At 34.1% G+C, this 7,054-nt stretch overlaps 1 long non-coding RNA gene across 1 annotated transcript; it reads left to right on the plus strand.

Moving 5' to 3' along the window:
* Nucleotides 1–4,122: 4,122 nt before the first annotated feature.
* On the plus strand, nucleotides 4,123–5,752 carry LOC141626527 (uncharacterized). Its single transcript, XR_012536105.1, has 2 exons — nucleotides 4,123–4,473; nucleotides 5,191–5,752. It is a non-coding gene; the product is annotated as an uncharacterized LOC141626527 (long non-coding RNA).
* Nucleotides 5,753–7,054: the final 1,302 nt, after the last annotated feature.

A 7,054-nucleotide genomic window follows, 5' to 3' on the forward strand; every position in this document is an offset into this window, starting at 1 on the left:
TCTAGCTAATATTATTTAGTGGGGATAAGGGATAATCTTGGGTGCAATCAAGAGGAGTGACTTCTACACTTGAGGTCTTTGGAGGGTCATCCTTATATTCATGGAAAGCTCAAGAACTAACAAGAAGGAGATCTTGTTGGTGCCCAATATGACCGAAATTTTGTTGGTGAGAAAATGATTTTCTCTTTTTGTTATTATGTTTGCATGCATAAGATTTTTAATTAATTTTATGACTAAATTAATTTTGAAACATATATGAATATGTTGAGTAATGAGATATAGATTTCTAACATATCCAGGTTAAGTGTACAATTAATAATTTGGTATGTGATTTTATTGCCGTCTTCTTTGTCTAAGATTCGTGGATGAGTAGCTTAGAGCCTTGTACTTTAAGTGTTGAGCAGTTCTTTAAAAAGAACATTTGACAGTATGACATTGATATTGAGATGGATATGGTTCTGGTAATTGAGTTATGGGGTATGTGTGCCAAGATATCTTGTACGGTCCAGAGAGACCAAGGTTATTGAGTTATATATTATTAGTTTAATTTCGATATTGAGATGGAATTATTGTTTTGCGATTTATCTGCCATTTCACTCCCCCCTTGTCCTTAGCTTAGGGTCGACATTGGGAATACGATATCCGGTTACTTTGGAGTATTATATTATGAGACGGAGTAATATGTAAGACGGAGTAATTAGCTGGGACTTGGTTAATTATGAACGAAAGAAATAAGAGTCGTATTATAAGTATATTGTGAAATAGGTTTGAGCTTGAGATAGTTACGGGGGAGTGTTTTTATTACACTCTTTTTTTATTTTTATTTGTACATGTACTTGCTTCCACACCATGTCCAAAATTAAGCTGCTTATATTGAGGTATTATTTGTTACTCAGCTCCCTACCTGGCGTGTTTCTCCTTTTTTGGGCTACCCGTCATGGGGGTAGGTCTTTTCTGTCTTCTGATTTTATTTTCGGGTAACTTCCGCTGCTGTTCAAAAGGGTTTTTATTTAGAGACAAGATTTTAATGAAAACTTTGTAAAAGTTTTATTTTATTCTATATCTTATTGTGTAAAAGAGATTTGTAATAAGAGACTTTGTATATTAATTATAATGTCTTTATATTTCGACGAGTTTTATATGTAAAAGTTAATTTTAATTTAGTCGAAAATCAGGGGTCTTACAATTGGTATTAGAGCGGGTTCTTTCTTTGTTAAATGTTAAGATTGTCACATCTTGACACCGCTGATTTCACTTTTAAAATCCTTTTATATATATTGCGACACAAATTTTTACAAGTTTTTAAGTTCGAGGACCAACTTTGTTTTTAAGTTGGATAGATTACAATAACGTTCACATTTTGAAATTTATGTTTTATTTAAAATTCGAACTTCCGAGGACGAAATTTCTTTTAGGGAGGGAAGATTTTAATATCATCCAGATGTATTCCATTTTTTATAAGTTCCATAATTTCTCCTTTCCATTTCAATTTTGATAGGAAATTGTTTTTATATATAAAAAAAAAAGACATTTATAAAAGAATTTTTAAAAGAAAGGACAAAAGAAGTCAAAAATTGGTTCCTTAGTTTAGTCGAGCTTTTTTTCCCATCCCATAATATATAACCCTTTTTCATAATTTCCGTGCTCTTCTGTATTGATCAGTCTCCTTAATAAACCCCCACTATCATTGTTTTTCTCATTGTTTACCTATAAAACACAATCAAGAGCTATTCCAATGACAATCATCCGTTTTTCGCTAGATTCAATAATTCTTCATGTATTTGATTCTCTTTTGTTCGCAATTGATAATTCTTGCTACGTCTTGTACCTTTCTCTAGTTCGACCATCCACCTTATTATTATCAGTTGGGTTTCTTAGTGTTTGAGGATTTCGTTTTCGACATGGTCTTAAAGTAACACGATTCTACCGATCCAATTATTAATTTTATTGTTCGGGGTTGTATGTATATGAGCAATTATTTATCATTAGATTGTAAAAGTGGTTAACTACAGTGGTGTAATATTATTTGTACTAGTAATTCTATAATTTCTACTCTTATTTCTATTATTTGGTGATATGGGTATTTAGTAATTGATCATAGTGGTATGCTGACATTCGTTATTACGATTTATATTAATGAGTACGTATATCTTAGTAAGAGGCTTAACTAGGTGGTGGTACTAACTCGTATTTAGAAGTGATAAGAATTTGTATTGAGTTTGGAAATAATGTTGCATTGCGTTGATATTGATCTTCTAGATTTGTCACATAATGATGTTGATTGATACATATTTCCTTGTGGTTATTTGATCGAGATTATTCGGGCCAAGTGTATAATTAATGGTTTGGTATTGTGTTTTTATTGTTGTTTTTTTTGTCGAAGATTCATGTGTGAGTAGCTTAGAGCCTGGTACTCTAAGTGTTGAGCAATTGTTTAAAAAGAAGATTTGACAATATGACATTGGTATTGTGATGGATATGGTTCTGGTAATTGAGTTATGGGGTCTATCTGCGAAGTTATCTTGTAAGGTCCAGAGTGACCAAGGTTATTGAGTTATATATTATGACTATAATGTTGATATTGAGATGGAAGTATTGTTTTGTGGTTTATCCACCAGTTCACTCACCACTTGTCTTTGGCTTAGGGTCGATGATGAGAATACGACATCTTGTTAATTTGGAGTATTATTATAATAACCCGACCCACCACGGTCATAACACAACACCAATAGGATGGGATGTGTACCTTTGGGCTCATTACTTATCCTCACTTAAGCCCAAAAACAAATGGCCTTGTTATTAAGAGGTGGGTGAAATCTTTTATAAATATATTACAAACCCTTTATTTTCCTGATGTGGGACAATTAACTCTCAAACTATTGGGGTGTTACAAACTCCCCACTTAAAGAACACAATGTCCCCGTTGTGTCCGGAGGCTGACCGCAGCCAAGGCCAGAATCCTCCCCCGCTAGGTTGGTGACCTGGGTACTCCTGACCACAGGCTCACCACACGGTCGTAGGGTTGCTCTGATACCATTTATAACAACCCGACCCACCACGGTCGTAACACAACACCAATAAGATGGAATGTATACCGTTAGGCTCATTACTTATCCTCACTTAAGCCAAAAGCACAAGGCCTTGTCATTAAGAGGTGGGTGGAATCTTTTATAAACTTATTACAGGCCCTTTATTTTCCCGATGTGGGACAACTTAACTCTCAAACTATTGGGGTATTACAATTATATCATGAGACGGAGTAATTACTAAGACGAAGTAATGAGCTGGGACTTGGTTAATTATGAAAGAAAGAAATAGGAGTTGTATTAGAGGTATATTATGGAATAGGTTTGAGCTTGAGATTAGTTAGCGGGGAGTGTTTTTATTATACTCTGTGATTATTTTTATTTTTACGTGTGCTTGTTTCCATGCCATGACAAATATTAAGCTGCCTATATTATCTTTTACTCAACTCCTTGGCCAACGTGTTTCTCCCTTTTTGGGCTACCCGTCATGGGGGCAGGTCTTTTCTATATTCTGGTTTTATTTTCAGGTAACTTCTCCTGCCATTCAAAAGGATTAATTTCAAGACACGATTTTATTAAAAGCTTTGTAAAAGTTTTGTTTTATTCTATATCTTATTATGTAAAAGAGATTTGTAATAACAGACCTTATATATTAATTATAATATCTCTATATTTCGGTGACTTTTATACGTATAAGTTAATTTTAATTTAGCCGAAAATCAGGCGTGTTACAATTGCTATCAGAGCGGGTTCTTTCTTGGTTAAGTGTTAAGATCGTCATATCTTGACACCGCCGATTTCACTTTTAAAACCCTTCTTCAATTATTGTGACAGAAATTTATACGACTTTTTATGTTTGAGAACGAACTTAGTTTTGTTGGGTGGATTTTAATACCGCTCACATTTTGAAATTTATGTTTTATTTTAAATTCAAACTTCGAGGACGAAGTTCTTTTTAAGGGGAAGATTGTAATATCCCGATGTATTCCATTTTTTATAAGTTTCATAATTTTTCCTTCCCATTTAAATTTTTATAGCAAATTATTTTTATATAAAAAACTAACATTTATAAAAGAATTTTTAAAAGAAAGGACACGAGAAGTCAAAATTTGGTTCTTTAGTTTAGTCGGTGACTTTTTCCCATTCTATAATATGTAATCCTTATCCTTAATTCCCTTGCTCTTCTGTATTGAGCCGTCTTCTTCATAAACCCCCACTATTATTGCTTTTCTCATTGTTTACTTATAATACACAATCAAGAGGTATTTCTATGACAATCATACGTTTTCCGCTAGATTCAATAATTTATCATGCTTTTGGTCCTCTTTTGTTCGCAATTGATTATTGTTGCTGCATCCTCTACCTTTTTCTAGTTCGACCATCCAACTTATTATTATCAGTTGGGTTTCATAATGTTTGAGGATTTCATTTTCAACATGGTCTTAAGGTAACACAATTCTACCGATTCTATATATTAATAATATTGTTCGGGGTTGTATGTATATATGCATATATTTGTCATTAGATGGTAAATGTGGTTAACTACATTGGTGTAATATTATTTGTACTAGTAATTCTATAATTTCTACTCTTATTTCTATTACTTGGTGAGATGGGTGTTTAGTAATTGATGATAGTGGTATGCTGACATTCGTTATTACGGTTTATATTAATGAGTATGTATATCTTAGTAAGAGGCTTAACAAAGTGGTGGTACTTACTAATAATTAGAACTGATGAGAATTTGTACTGAGTTTGGATATAATGATGCTTTGCGTTGGTCTTCTGGCATTGATAAGTAATGATGTTTATTGATACATTTTTCCTTGTGGTTATTTGATCGAGATTATTTGGGTTAAGTGTACAATTAATGGTTTGGTAATGTGTTTTTATTGTCGTTCACTTTGTCTAAGACTCGTGGGTGAGTAGCTTAGAGCCTTGTACTCTAAGTGTTGAGCAGTTCTTTAAAAAGAGCATTTGACAGTATGACATTGATATTGAAATGGATATGGTTCTGGTAATTGAGTTATTGATGTGGCTCATATTTACGCATATTTAGTCCCATAACTAACCTTATTTTGCATGCTAATATGATCTTTCATTGTCATTTTCTTAGTCAGTTGCTTCCTATTTGCTTTCCTAGTGCGTTTTATATGTCTTGTAGGGAAGAAAATAAATGAGGCGGAATTCCCGTCTCTTGCGCATACTTGGGAGCTAGTTGACGACTTTAGAAGGTTAGTATGAAGAGGAGGCAATAATGACGACCCATGAATGATAGGTACGTGGTTTAGAAGGAGTATAAGGAAGCCTTATGGAGTTATGAAGCCACTAGAAGCAAAGAAGAAAAAGCTGCTGCCTATCTAGCTCGAAATAGGATCATCTCGCTCGAGATAGTTTCAACCTGCTCGAGATGAGACCCAAAATGGCCAAAATCACTTGAATTCGCACGAGTCCTTCTTAGCTTGACCATGGCGATATTTACTTCAATATTTCCGCATCTTTCCTAATTTACCGTTACTAAACTACTCTTATACTTACTATATAAACCCCATTTGTAATTAAAAGAAGACTAAGTCCTCTTAGAGGGGGCTTAGATTAGATTAAGATTAGATTAGACTTAATCCTTCCTTAATTTACATTAATCTTTCAATAATTAATCTTCCAATAATAGTTCTGTGAATTTGCATCTTCAATAGTTTATATTTGGATTTCGTGGGTATGTATTTGAAGATTAAGTGAGTCTTCATCTTTATGCAAGGATCCTTCGTTATATAGGTTCATCTTTACTTTCCAAGTTGATAACTGTAATACCCCTCATAGTCTAAGGTTATAGGACCTTTGGTGTGTATCTAAGTACAAGGTAGACTATGAAAGACTAATAAATAGCTTGCACAAATGTGTCATACTTGGAAATGTGGTCACTTGTTTTAGGGGCATTTTCAAACGGTCATATCTAGCGTTGTAGAGCTCCTATGAGGGTTATTTAACTTGGAGGTGAAAGCTTATTGTCTTAGCTTTCCAACGCATGGTCACAAGCTTGATTCCGATAAGTAACGAAGAAATGACAGCTGTTAAATCAGTGCGCAAAGCTGAACTTGCTGAGTGATGTTATGCGTTAATATTCTTTCCTAATTTCGCACTTTCTTAGAATATTCCTAATATTATAATATTATACTATTTCCATCTCAAGTTTATTATTATTATTATTATTATTATTATTATTATTATTATTATTATTATTATTATTATTTATTCAACATACCTTAGATATTTTATTATTATATTACTATATCTTACAACCTAGAAACTTCCTAGAAACTTCCCTTGTGACTATATATACTCCCTTCACCTATCACCTTATATTCTATTGCTCACAGTTACAAATCACAATATATATATATATATATATATATATATATATATATATATATATATATATATATGATCCCGACAACCTAAAGTTCAAATAAGCTCGTATTTAACTCGTCTAAAAAACACATATTAACATGTTGACAGCCCAGAACTTTAAAAGCCCAAATAATAATGACCACACTCTCTCACATTCTTATCCATTGCCTGGCCCATCACTCCCTAGTTCCCTATCCTCTCTGCTCACTCAATCACTCCCCACAAACACCATCACCACCAGCACTGTCGTGATTTTCGCCGGCGACGGTGATCAACTACTTGATCGGCCACCAGCGGACTGCCGTCCTTTGCTTTGATTTGTCTCACCCTCATTGACGCCGGTAAAATAATGAACGACGGGCGGCGTTCCGGTAACGGACAAAGACGATACTAACCCAGAAATGCACAGGGATGTTCCATGTTGCGAGCATGCCACCTTAACCCCACCGTCCACTATCAAATGTCGTCTACCTCCACCAGATCTAGTCTCCTTATCTATTTTCGACCAGATCTGGTCTTCTTTAAATGGAGGTTTGTCGTGGTGCTAGTCGTTGGTTTTAATGATGTTTATGGCCATGGAGATGAGTGGTGATTGCTTGGGGTGGTGTCGAAATATGGTG

Source organism: Silene latifolia, chromosome Y (assembly GCF_048544455.1).
Source record: "Silene latifolia isolate original U9 population chromosome Y, ASM4854445v1, whole genome shotgun sequence".
In the NCBI taxonomy this organism is placed as follows: domain Eukaryota; kingdom Viridiplantae; phylum Streptophyta; class Magnoliopsida; order Caryophyllales; family Caryophyllaceae; genus Silene; species Silene latifolia.